A 12,741-nucleotide genomic window follows, 5' to 3' on the forward strand; every position below is an offset into this window, starting at 1 on the left:
AAAAAAAAAAAAAAGAAATAAAATCACCTTGGAATTTACTCCTTCCTTCCTTCCTTCTTTCCTTCCTTCCTTCTTTCCTTCCTTCCTTCTTTCCTTCCTTCCTTCCTTCCTTCCTTCCTTCCTTCCTTCCTTCCTCCTTCCCTCCCTCCCTCCTTTTCTCCTCCTCCCCTCTCTCTCTCTGCAGATCCTAGCAATACCACTTCAGTCTGGTGCATAAAGAGGGACTATAAATTTAGTTATACATCACCTCTGGAGGAAGTAGTTATTTGAGTCTTAGTTAATAGCCAGCAGTGCTAATACATTAGCAGATAAGGTTTCAGTGAAACTCTGCTCACAGTTGGTTTCATCTGTTGGGGCCTGGAGCCAATCAAAATGATGTTTTGCCCCTGGAAAACACTTGTTCATTGTTACCATGTACCAGCAAATTAGCAGGCAGGTAGGTATGCTAGAGGGAAAAGCCTGAATTTGGAATCCAAGCCAGTTACAGAAACCAGAATAAGCTAATAACTGTGTAGGCGTTTTGAACCTTCAGATGCGGAACTGCCATTCTATGGAGTGAATTTGTGCTTTGAATTTGTGGAGTGATTTGTGCTTTCCTAAAATGTACAGAAGTTGGTGAGAGGAATTTCTGTTAAGTGAGGGGTACCTACAGGCTCTTCCTGCCATTGACAGCACAATTCCCTTTTGCATAGTCCTCTCACTTTTATGATTTGTGATCATGAAACTCAACAGTCCTTCAGCACATCTTTGTCTCCTCATTCCCCTGATCAAATGTACACAAATCATGATGAGGCTTAAGCTAAAGCACCAGTTGAGATGGGAATTTACCGGATCCCCTATATTCACCAGTCTTACTATTTCCTGTGTGTCAGAGAAGCCACTCATGCTGGGTGTTCACTGAAACATAAACAATTCCAGCTGTGACAAAACACACACACACACACACACACACACACACACACACACCAGTGTCCCCTGAAGGAATTAGCTACTGACCGCTCCACCCAGAATCTGAACAACGTCACTTCAACAGGCACCCTTTAAACTATGGTTGGATGGACACACATCCTAAAAGTAAAGGAGTAAGCAAACTGGGTTGATTTTTTTCTATTTACTATTTTATTTTAAAACATTCTACCTTAATTTGATTTGGCTGCGCAAAGTAGAAAAACCTTAACTTCAGTGTACTTTCTTTACTTCAGCAGTAGTCTTACCTTATTTCTGAAACTCGTGTGAAGAGGCAGTGTGCTCTTAACGAGCACTTGCGTGATAGGACTGAATTCGTACACACAGGCCAAGCGTCAGTCACAGCAAGTGGGAAGTTTAACTGCTGAGTACTAGGAACAGATGTTTTGAAATACTGTGGTCTATTCCATGAGAAATTGTGCCCTCTATTGGATAAAAACTGTTAGGACAGTCAAATGTGAATAATGCACTTAATAGGTTGAGTGGAAACATTATGGATTGCAAATCTGTACCAAAAAAAAGAAGGAGCAGGAAGGGGAAGGAAAAGAAAATCAAGAGATGGATGGAGAAGGAGGAGAGGGAAGTGAAAGGGGATGAAAAAGGAATTAAGATATATTATGTGTGCTACCAATTCCACACAGGGAATGTGGATGTTGTGTGCTACAATCGTATACTAGCTTAAAAGAATGCACACAGTTTTGTTACAAAGATGATGGAAAAGGAAGAGAAAGACCAGATGCAAAAACTCTTGCAAAGACAGTGTTCAAAGATGATTGCAAAGCAACCACTGTGGAAATCATGTGGCGGTTCCTCAAAAAATTAGGACTAGAGATCCCATTTGACCCAGCTGTTCCCCTTCCCCTTCTTGGTAATCTTTTTAAATGTATTAAAAGCATCATACCACAGCAATATATGCATACCCATGTTTAAAGCACCACAGTTTGTAATAACTAAATCTTGCAAACAACCCTAATGCCTACCAACTGATGAATAGATAAAAAACATGTAGTTTTAAAAAATATAATGGAGTACTACTCAGCCATAAAGAAGGATAAACTTGAGACATTTATAGCTAAATGAATGAACCTTGAGACCATATTCCTAAGTGAAATAAGTCAGACAAATGTTTAAATATGGTATTGCCTCTCTGGTGTGAGAAACTGAAAGTGTAAATAAAAGCCAAAATGTATAACAGATATTGTGAATTAGGAAGAATTTATTCAAAAGAAAGGGGGAACAAGGGAGGGGGGAGGGGGAAAGGAAGGGAAAAGAAAAAAATGAGAAAAGAAGGATAAGATAGGAACAAAGCTTTGTAAATAAGGAGGGGAAGAGAGGTTGAATGGAGGGGAGGGGAATGGGGAAAAAAAGAGGAATCAAGATATATAATGTACACGTACAAATTCCCTATGATGGATGTGATCAGTACGTATATCTACAGGGTCCCAATAAACTTAATTAAAGAAAGATGATTGCAAAGCAAACATAGCAATTGAAAGGTCAAGAATTAGGAATCTATAGTTTTCTTTCAATCAAAATCTGTTAAGGAATTTTACCCAATTTTAAACTACAAATAATATCTTTCTTTTTCTTTCTTTCTTTCTTTCTTTCTTTCTTTCTTTCTTTCTTTCTTTCTTTCTTTCTTCTCTTTCTCTCTCTCTTTCTGTCTCTCTCTTTCTTTCTTTTTTTCTTTCATTCTTTCTTTGCAGTACTCGGAATTGAACCCAGCCAGGGCCTTCACACAAGCTAGTTCCCAAGACCTTCTTTAATTTTTTATTTTGAGGCCAAATAATGCTAAGCCACTAAATTGCCCAGGCTATGCTTGAACTTGTGGACCTCCTGCCTCAGTCTCCCTTAGTTCTGGAACTACAGACATGTGCCACTGTGCTCAACTACAAAGTAGTATCTCTTTGGACCAATACTCTCTAGGAAAAAACTTGTCTTCCTTTAGAGACTGTAAGTTTTACTTGGGTAAAGACAAATTGTCCCTCATGAGGTCCTTCGGCTTGGATGGAGGTGATCCCAAGGGCTGGTTTCTGTCAGATTTAGGAGAATACACAAATGCATTTAAAGATCTTAGGAGGCATTTTGAAAATTTCCTTCATTTTTTTCAGTCACACATCGTGACAAACTTGTCTGTTACAGTGACCTCTCTTTTTCACCAGCCCTTTCTCTTCTCAACTCACTGCAGTGCAGTTCCCTGATTCTCTCCCCACTGGGACATCACAGACAGAGGTGAATGGCTTGTGCCATCTGATTTAGTAGGTGTTTTCAAGTCTTTATCTTTGTTGCCTTTACTTTTGACATAGTTGCCCACTTTTCTCTCATGAAATTCTTTCTTTCTTTGACTTCCATTGCTTGGTTCACATATTCTTTGAAAATTGTATATATTTTAACTTCTAATTTCTTGTGTGATACTGGGAATTGAATGTAAGGTCTTTGAACTGAGCTATGTCTCCAGCCTTTTTTACTTTTTATATTGAGACATTCTCTCTAAGTTGCTTATACGAGGCTCAAATTTGCAATCCTTCTGCCTCAGTCTCTCGGAGCACTGGGATTACAAGTGTGTGCCATACCCGGAATATTATATGTATCTGTATAAGGTGCTTGAAAAACACTTTTGGGAAAGTGAAATTCTGTAAAGCCTAAGGAATGCTGTTTTTAATATTGGCATGAATAGATGAGGCAAGAAATGTAAAAGAAAATATTGGAAGATGAATAAAACTTACTGGTGCATGTCATAGGAGACACACATTACTCAAAGGATCCTTCTGCTGACCAAGTAATTATGAACTAAATCTAGGTCTGTCAAAGGACTATGCACTCTGGAACTATAGAACAAAGAATAGATCAGGGAAGAAGTCCCTGTGGAAATGACCTTGGGCTGACGCTTAGGAATGGAGTGGATGACTTCAACATGGACACGGGAGGGGAGCCTGGCGCATAGATCCAGTAGTATGTGTGGAGACCCTGGTGGGAGCATATACCCTCAGGCTGCATTGCCTCGGCATCTGCCCTTTGCCCCATTTCTTCCTGGTTGCCCAGTGAGCATTTGGCACCTGCAGATCAAAGCCTTACGTGTCTTTGCATCCTATGAGGACAGCGGGTAGTAAACGCTCAATGAATATTTCTCTATTTCACCTAAAGAATTGCCTTTCCACCCTCTTGTTTCTTTACAGGTACCGGAATGTACACTCAAAAATACCATACTGATTTATCTTAGAATGGGTTGAACGAATTAGTCTTTTATTCTCAAGTAGTCTCATTAGAAGATAATTCTGTGAAATGTATTAGGAAAATAGTACATCAAGAGGAGAACAGTTTTTATCTCTTAAAAACATGAACATTTGTAAATATGTGGCAATGTTAAAAGAGTGATACGTGAACACCCATATTCTATATCCAACTCCTAGAGTCTACCATGAAACATTTTACTTGGTTTATTTGTTTGCTTTTTCTCTCTCCTTTTTTCCTTCTCTCCATCCCTCCTTTGTTCTATCCATCTTTCAATCCAGCTTTTTTTTTTTTTTTTGGAGTATTTTAAAATGAGTTGTAGGCACCAGCACAACTTCTTCTAAATAGTTAAGCATGCCTGTCACTAGTGAGAGATTAATGTTTGGTTTTCTCCATATAAAATTCACATATTGTAAAATAAATTCTAAGTGCGCTAAGTTTTGAAAAATGCGTGCATCTATGCAGATAAAACAAACACCTATCAAGATACAGAATGTTACCATCTCTCCAGAAAGATTTTGTACCCCTTTCTAGTTTTCTTCTGTTTTTCTGTTGTAGATTAGTTTTGTCTGTTCTAGAATTCATTTAAATAGAATCTGATAGTATATACTCTTTTGTAAAATGCCTCTGTTATTCTTAAAAATCTGATTTTTAAGATTCATCCGTTTTGCTACATGTATGAGTAGTTAATTTCTTTTTTGCTGAGTAATAGTCCGTTTTTGTAAGTATCACAGTTTGCTTACCCGTTTTTCTACTGGTAAAGGTGTAGACTCTTTCCACCTTTAAGCTATTTCCAATAAAGGTACTATGAACATTCTGGTACAAATCTTTTGGCGAACATATGTTATCATGGGTAAGTATCTAAGTTGTAGAAGAAGTGTGTTTAGTTTTATAAGAAACTGCTTGATTTATTTCCCAAAGTGTAGAACTATTTTACATTATTTTAACCAATGCCTGAGAACTCCAAGGGCTCTACATTCTTGCTGACATTTGATGTTATCAGTTTTTTTTATGTTAGTCATTCTTGTAGGTATTCAGTGACATCTGGTTGTGGTTTTAGTTTTCATTTTGCTGATGACATGATATTGAGCAGAATTTTTATGTGTTTACTACTCGTTCAAATGTTCTCTTTTGTAAAGTGTCTCTGAATCTTTGTTCTTTTGGCAGAGGGTTTCCCTATCATTGTAGGAGTTCCTTATGTATTCTAGATACCAGTCCTTTTTCAGATATATTTTTAGTGAATATAGTCTCTCAGTGTGTGGTCTGTCTTATTTTGTTAAAAGTACTTTTTGATGAGAAATTTTAAATTTGATGAAGTCTAATTCATACATATATACACACATACACATTATGGTTTTTTGTTTATGTTATTGGTTTTCAAAAAGAGTTTCACCATGTAGTCCAGGCTGGCCTTGAACATATGATCCTCCTATCTCAGCCTCCAGAGTCCTGGGATTTTAGACATGTACCACCACATCCAGCATATTATTACTTTTTAGGACCTGCCTTGTGAAACTTTGGCTTATCCTCCAGTCATGGAGATACTATCCTATATTTTCCTTTAAAATGTTATGGTTTTAGGTTCATACTTAGGGCCTATGATGCATTCATAATTAATGTCTGTGTGTTTGATATAAATTCGTGGTTGAAGTTCATTTTTCCATATGAGACTCCAGGTATATTAGTACCATTTGTTTAAATTGCTGTTGAATTACTTTCGTGTCTTTGTTGAAAATCAAATGCTTATATTAGTGCAAGTCTATCTCTATGTCTTTAAAGATAGAAATACTAAATAATCGTCATCTGAAAGCTTTAAAATATTATTTCTTTATCTAATGCTTACACAGGGTAATCCAGATAAGAATTTTACAAAGAGAATATATGATTTTTGATAGGAAAATTGAGAACCTGTGTCTTTAAAGTACAAAACAGCTTTTCTCTTATTCAGTAATTCAACTTCTGCGCTAATAATCAAATGTATTGCAATCTTTGCTTCAAAGTTAAGGGACCTTAAAAATGCAAAATAAGGAACTATGCTACTGCTATTGCAGCATGAGTTAAAGCTCACCATATTTTGTCATTTAAGAAAGATGATCATCTTTCTCTTACTGGAATAGTACGTGTGTGAATGGCAAAGAGTGTTTATAGAAACTTCATACATGAACTTAGATAAGTGACTTTCTTCTTTTATTTTTCATTTGTAAAGGAAATGAAAATAACTGCTAGACTGTTCCTATTACAACACAGTGTCATAAAAGTTAGTGGTTTTCAGGGAAATATTTTGGTGAACATGTGGACAAAATGATAAAGAATATATGTAGGAGATAGTTGACACATGAGGTGCTTTCCTTGAGTAAAAGCTCAAATAACCATCAGACTAACTTTCTCTTTTATGTAATTCTGGATGTGTTCTCTTTGCTTTAACAAAACTGGTGAGAAATGCGCCCTCTGTTAGACGGAGTATGCTCAGGCAGGTGGGAGAGGAGAACGGCTGAAAGTCCTTGGCAGCCTCCCTTGAGCTGGCTGACCCAGGTGGATTTGCCTGCTCTTCACTCTGGTAATTCAATAGCTTCTTTCCTTCCAGTAGGGATTGCTTGACCACTTACAGTGTGCCATGAGTCTTTGTGTCATGCCACTCACAAATGTTGTGGTTTGAACACAAAGAATTTTAACATCCCTCACATCCCAAAATAAACAGCAACTCTGGAAATGTCACCGGGCTTTCAGTGCACAGGAAGAGGGTTCTGTGAGGTGGATTTAAATTATTCATGGTGCACACTGGAAACTTCTGAAGCTCCTCCCCCACCAAGAAACAAGAAGAAACAATTATTGGCACTTGAAAATGTGAAGCTGACAGCACACTTTCCGGTTGGTGTTGCCTTATGTTTTAGTACATGGAATTTATTCAGTCCTAAAATCTTTTTTTTAATTAAGAACTCAATGTTTTAACAATAAAAGTGACCTTCCATAACAATTGCCCTGGGTTTGATTCTAGGATAATTTGCAATGTTTTCTTACCATAATTATTAAAAACAATACCAGTTGATCACACTTAATATACTGATTTGAAGGGACAACGATCACCTGCTAAACCAAAGAATAACAATGTTAAACTCAAAGTTATTTGAAACAAATGACAGCAAAACTTGGAATCTTAGTTGTATCCTGCTTATTTGCACATAAATCCTAGGTGTGATCTGTAATTTATGCAGAGGAGTTGTGAAAGAAAAGTTTATCAGTGCCCTACAGAAGAATTTTGAAAATTGGAAAAGGACCACTTATGCATGAATGCTGCCTCATTAACCCAAAAATATAGTTACAGGAAAGTCAGGTGATTAAATTATTCTAGCCTGGAGGCAAGCTCACCTAGAATTTAAGAATTCTACTGCAAAGGACTGGAGCTCCAAATGTTCTTGACAGCAAAAACAACCAAAAAAAATCACATATTAATAAGGCCAATGGCTCTTAATTCTTTTCAAGCCCTGTTTTCTATGTACATGGTACATTCTTTGCAAAGAAGTGTGTTTATTCACTTCAGTTCATTCGAATCTCTCTTTCCATGGGAGAAATATTCCATGAGATCAGTTGAACACATTGCTCACCAAGAGAACAGAAAACACTACTAAATTTACTGATTGAAAAAATGAATTGATGTGTTATAGGTATAGCTCAGTGGTAGAGCATTTTCCTAGCATGCACAAGGCCCTGTGTTCAATCCCTACTACCACCGAAAGAAATTGATTAACAAAGCAAGAAAAGAAGTTAATAGTACCTTTGAACTTTCTTCTCCTGATTATTTGGGGAACTTTTTCAAATTAGAAATTTGTACTTTATAACATGGATTTATATGATCCTATTTGGACAAAAATATTAGGAAAAGCTAGGTGTTGGAAGCAATATCTTACTGACCCAACCAGTTCTACATTAAAAAAATAAAAACAACATTGTTCCCAGCTTTGTTTCAAAATGAAACAAAACACCTTTGATGGAGTGTCTCTCAGCCATGAATGTTGGCACCTTTTCTAATTCTCTGCAGACAATCAATTCATGTTATATTCAAGCTCTAAGGATCAGTTTGTGTGGTTCATAATGACCTAGTTAATGCTTCCCTTTAACTTACTGCTGCCGACTTATTGAATGAACTGTATTTTTTCCTTGTCAACAACTCATTTAATAAAATGGTCTTTAGTAGAGGTAAATCTCCAGGTGGCTTTGCTGTGGTGCCTGTACTTATTTCTGTTCTCACAAATTTCACACTTGCCTGGTGGGGACATTCTCCTTTCCCTTAGCTTCACTCGGTATGACTGTTGGTCTCTCTTTTTTTTTTTTTTTCACTTAAACTATTTCATTTTATTTATTTTTTTGTGGTTTTTAAAATTTTATTGGTACATTTTAGATATATATAATGACAACATTCATCATAGGGAATTTGTACTTGTACATGATATATCTTGCTTCTTTTTTCCCCCTGCCCTCCCTCCCTTCAACCCCTCCACCCTCTTTATTTACAAAGTTTTGTCTCTATTTTTCCCTATTATTCTTTTTTTGTCCCTTCTTTCTGTTCCACCTTCTCCATCCCTTATTCCCCTTCTCATTTGAACATTTTCTTTCCATTTCCCAGTATCTATTGTTTATTTTGATCCATATTTATACTTTTGGTTTCTCATTCAAGAGACACTCTGCAGTATTTAAACATGTGTGTCTAAACTATTTCGCTTAAGACTATGGTCTCAAAGTGCATCCAATTATCTAGGAATACCTCAAACTGATTCTTCTTTATGGTAGAGTACTACTCCATTTTATATATATATATATATATATATATATATATATATATATATATATATATAAAAAACAAGACACATCTCCTTTATCTATTTATCAGTTGATGGGCATTTGGGTTGTTTCCAAGATTTAGCTATTACAAACTGTGCTGCTATAAACGTGGATGTGCACACATCACTATAGTATGATGATTTTAGTTCTTTCAAGAAGATACCAAGAATGGGGATAGCTGGATCAAATGGAACCTCTAGTTTTTGCTTTTTGAGGAATCTCCACACTGATTTCCATAGTAGTTGCACCAGCCTGCACTCCCTGCAACAGTGAAGAAGGGTTCCTTTTTCCCCACAGCCCTGCCAGCATTTGCTTTTGGTTGACTTCTTTATAATAGCCATTCTTTCTGGAGGGAGATGGAGTCTCAGTGTTTTAATTTGCATCTCTCGAATGACCAGTGATATTGAACACTTCTTCATATATTTATTTACTGTTTTTACTTCTTCATCTGAGAAGTGTCTATTCATTTCAGCTACCCATTTTTGGATTGGGCCTTCAAATTTTGATTTGTTTATATATTCTAGATATTAGTCCTTTGTCTGAGGAACAGCTGGAAAAAATTTTTCCCATTCTATGGCTTGTCTCTTCACTCTGTGGGTGGTTTCTTTGCCATGTGAAAGCTCTTCAATAAGATATCCCAATTGTTAATTCTTTGTGATATTTCCTATGCAAGTGGGTTTTGTTCATAAAGTCTTTACCTACTCCAATATCTTCAAGAGTTCTATCTATTCTACCTTCCAGCAGATGTAGTGTTTCTGTTTTAATATTTAGATCTTTGATCCATTTCAATTTTAGTTTAGTGCATGGTGAAAGACATGGATCTAGATTTAGTCTTCTTAGTACATGGCAAGCCAGTTTTCCAGCATTATTTGTTAAAGAGGTTATCTTTCTTTCTTGGAAAGTGTTTGGTTTCTTTGTCAAGGATAATATTGTTGAATGTGTTTGAAGTTTCTGCATCTTCTAATCTGTTTCACTGATCATCAGGTCTATTTTTTTGCTGGTACCATACTGGTTTTTTAAAATCACAATAGCTTTGTAGTATAATTTCAAGTCAGGGATGTTATGCCTCCTACCTTGCCTTTGTTGCACTGAATTGCTTTTTCTATTCCAGCTCTCCTCTGGTTCCAAAGGAATTTTAGGATTGTTTTCTCTATTTCTGTGAGATATGCTATTGGTATTTTGATTGTTATTGCAATATATCTGCATAACATTTTGGAAGTATGGCCATTTTTGCTATATTGGTTCTTTCTACCCATAACCAAGGCATATCTTTCCATTTTCTGATATCCTCTTTGATCTCCTTTGTCAGAGTACTATGAGGTTTTTGGTTTATTTGCTTGGTTGTTTTTTTTTTGTTTGTTTTGTTTTGTTTTGTTTTGTTTTTTGTTTTTTTGGTACCAGGAATCAAACTCATGACCTGAAGCTTGCCAGGCAGGCACTTATGCTGCTGAGCTATATCCCCTGCCCTGAGAGTACCACTATGTCACTGAACTTGGTTACTAAATTGAGAAGTCTTTTGGTGGAGTTTTTGGGGGTCTTTTATGTAAAGTATCATATCATCTGCAGATAATGATAATTTAACTTCTTTCTTTCTTATCCTGATTCCTTTTATTTCTTTCTCTTGTCTAATTGTTTTGGGTAATTGTTCTGTCTAATTGTTCTAATTGTCTCACTGTTCTGTCTAATTGTTCTGGCTAACTATAGTGAATAAGAGTAGTGATACTGGACATCCTTATCTTGTTCCTGATTTTAGAGTGAAAGTTTTCTGTTTCTATCCATTTAGTATGGTGTTGGTTATTGGTTTGTCATAGATGGCTTTTATCAGATTAAGATAAAGATCATTTATTCCAATTTCCTATAGGTTTTTTTTAAATCATGAATAGGTGTTGGATTTTGTCACATGCTCTTTCAGCATCTATTGAGATAATCATACAGTTTTTGTCCTTGGCTCTGTTAATATGGTGTATTACATTTACTGATTTATGTATGTTGATCCATCCCTGCATTCCTGGGATGAATGCTATTTGGTCATGGTGTATAATTCTCTTGATGATTTGCTGCAATCTGTTTGCTAGTATCTAACTGAGGATTTTTTGCATGTATGTTTGTTAGGAAAATTGGCCTGTAGTTCTCTTTCTTACTTGGGTCCTTCTCCAGTTTTTGTATCAGGGTAATACTTGCTTCCAGGAATGAATTTGGGAGTTCTGGTTCCTTTTCAGTTTCATTAAAGAGTTTGAGAACTAGTGTCATTAGATTGTCTCTAAATTTCTTGTAGAATTCAACACTGAATCTGTCAGAGCCTGGGTCTTTCTTTGTTGGTAGGTCTTTAATTACATCTTCCATTTCATTGACTGAAATTGGTTTATTTAGAATTTTTATGTCTTCTTGATTCAGCTTTGGTAACTCATATGTATCTAGGAATCTGTCCATTTCTTCTGTATCTTCCCTCATTAGAATACAGGTTTTCAAAGTAAGGATTGATGATGCTCTGGATTTCCACAGGATCTGTTACAATTCCTAATTGCTTTGATTTGGGTCTTTTCTTTCCTTTTTTGATAAGTTTGGCTAAGGGTTTGTCAGTTTTATTTAATCTTTCAAAGAACCAACTCTTCACTCATTGATTCTTTGTATTGTTTTCTTAGTCTCCATTGCATTAATTTCTGCTCTGATTTCTATAATTTCCTCCCTTGTATGAGTTTTGGTCTTGACTTGCTCTTCTTTTTATAGAAGCTTGGGGTTAAATATTAAGTTGTTTATTTGACCTTGCTCTGTTTTTCTGATTTGGGAATTTACCCCTATAAATTTCGCTTGTAGGACTGCTTTCATTTCATCCTGTAAGTTCCTATATGTTGTACTGGCATTATCATTTAATTAAAGAAACTGTCTAATTTATTTTTAAATTTCATCTGTGATTTCATTGGTTGTTCAGGATGGTGATATTTAATTTGTATATGTTATGAAGTTCTTGTGATTTCTTTTCCATTGATTTTCAATCTCACTATGCTATGATTTGATAATATGCAGGGTATTATTTGAATTCCTTTGTATTTACTTAAGCATGTTCTATGAGCTTGTATATGATCTATTTTGGAGACCACCCTATATGCAGCTGAGAAGAATGTGTATTCTTATGTTGTGTGGATCACTCTGTAGACATCTACCAAGTGCATTTGTTCAAAAATTTGGTCCAGTTCTAATATGTCATTGTTGATTGTTTGTCTAGTTGATCTATTTATTTGTGACAGTGGAGTGTTACAGTTGTATTAGTGCTTATTTGATTTTTCATGTCTGTTAATTTTTTTTTTTTTTTTTGTCTTTTTGAGACAGGGTCTTGCTATGCAGTTCAGGTGGTCTGCAGCTTACTTTGTAGCACAGGCTGGCCTCAAACTTGCAATGATCCTCCTGCCTCAGCCTCCTGAGTGCTGGGATTACAGGTGAGTACTACCATGCCCAGCAATATTTGTTTTATATGGTTGGGTATGTCAGTATATGGTACATATCTATTTATGATTATTTTCCTTTCCTTTTGGATTATTCCCTTTACAAGAAGGTAATAACGTTGTTTGTCTTTCTTAATTAATCTTGACTTGAAATCCACTTGGTCTGAAAATAGAATTACTACCTTTGATTTTTCCTGGGTTCTTGTCATATGGAGTATTTTTTTCCATCCTCTGACTTTCAACCTACACATTTCTTTTCAAATTAGAT

The 12,741-nt window shown here is 35.9% G+C and overlaps 1 protein-coding gene across 1 annotated transcript in view; it reads right to left on the reverse strand.

Moving 5' to 3' along the window:
* The window catches only part of Cldn10 (claudin 10), a 114,696-nt gene that overhangs the window by 33,888 nt on the left and 68,067 nt on the right, over positions 1 to 12,741 (reverse strand). The window lies entirely within an intron of this gene.

The sequence above is a fragment of the Chinchilla lanigera genome, unplaced genomic scaffold, assembly GCF_000276665.1.
Source record: "Chinchilla lanigera isolate Chin_1 unplaced genomic scaffold, ChiLan1.0 scaffold00003, whole genome shotgun sequence".
NCBI classification, from domain to species: domain Eukaryota; kingdom Metazoa; phylum Chordata; class Mammalia; order Rodentia; family Chinchillidae; genus Chinchilla; species Chinchilla lanigera.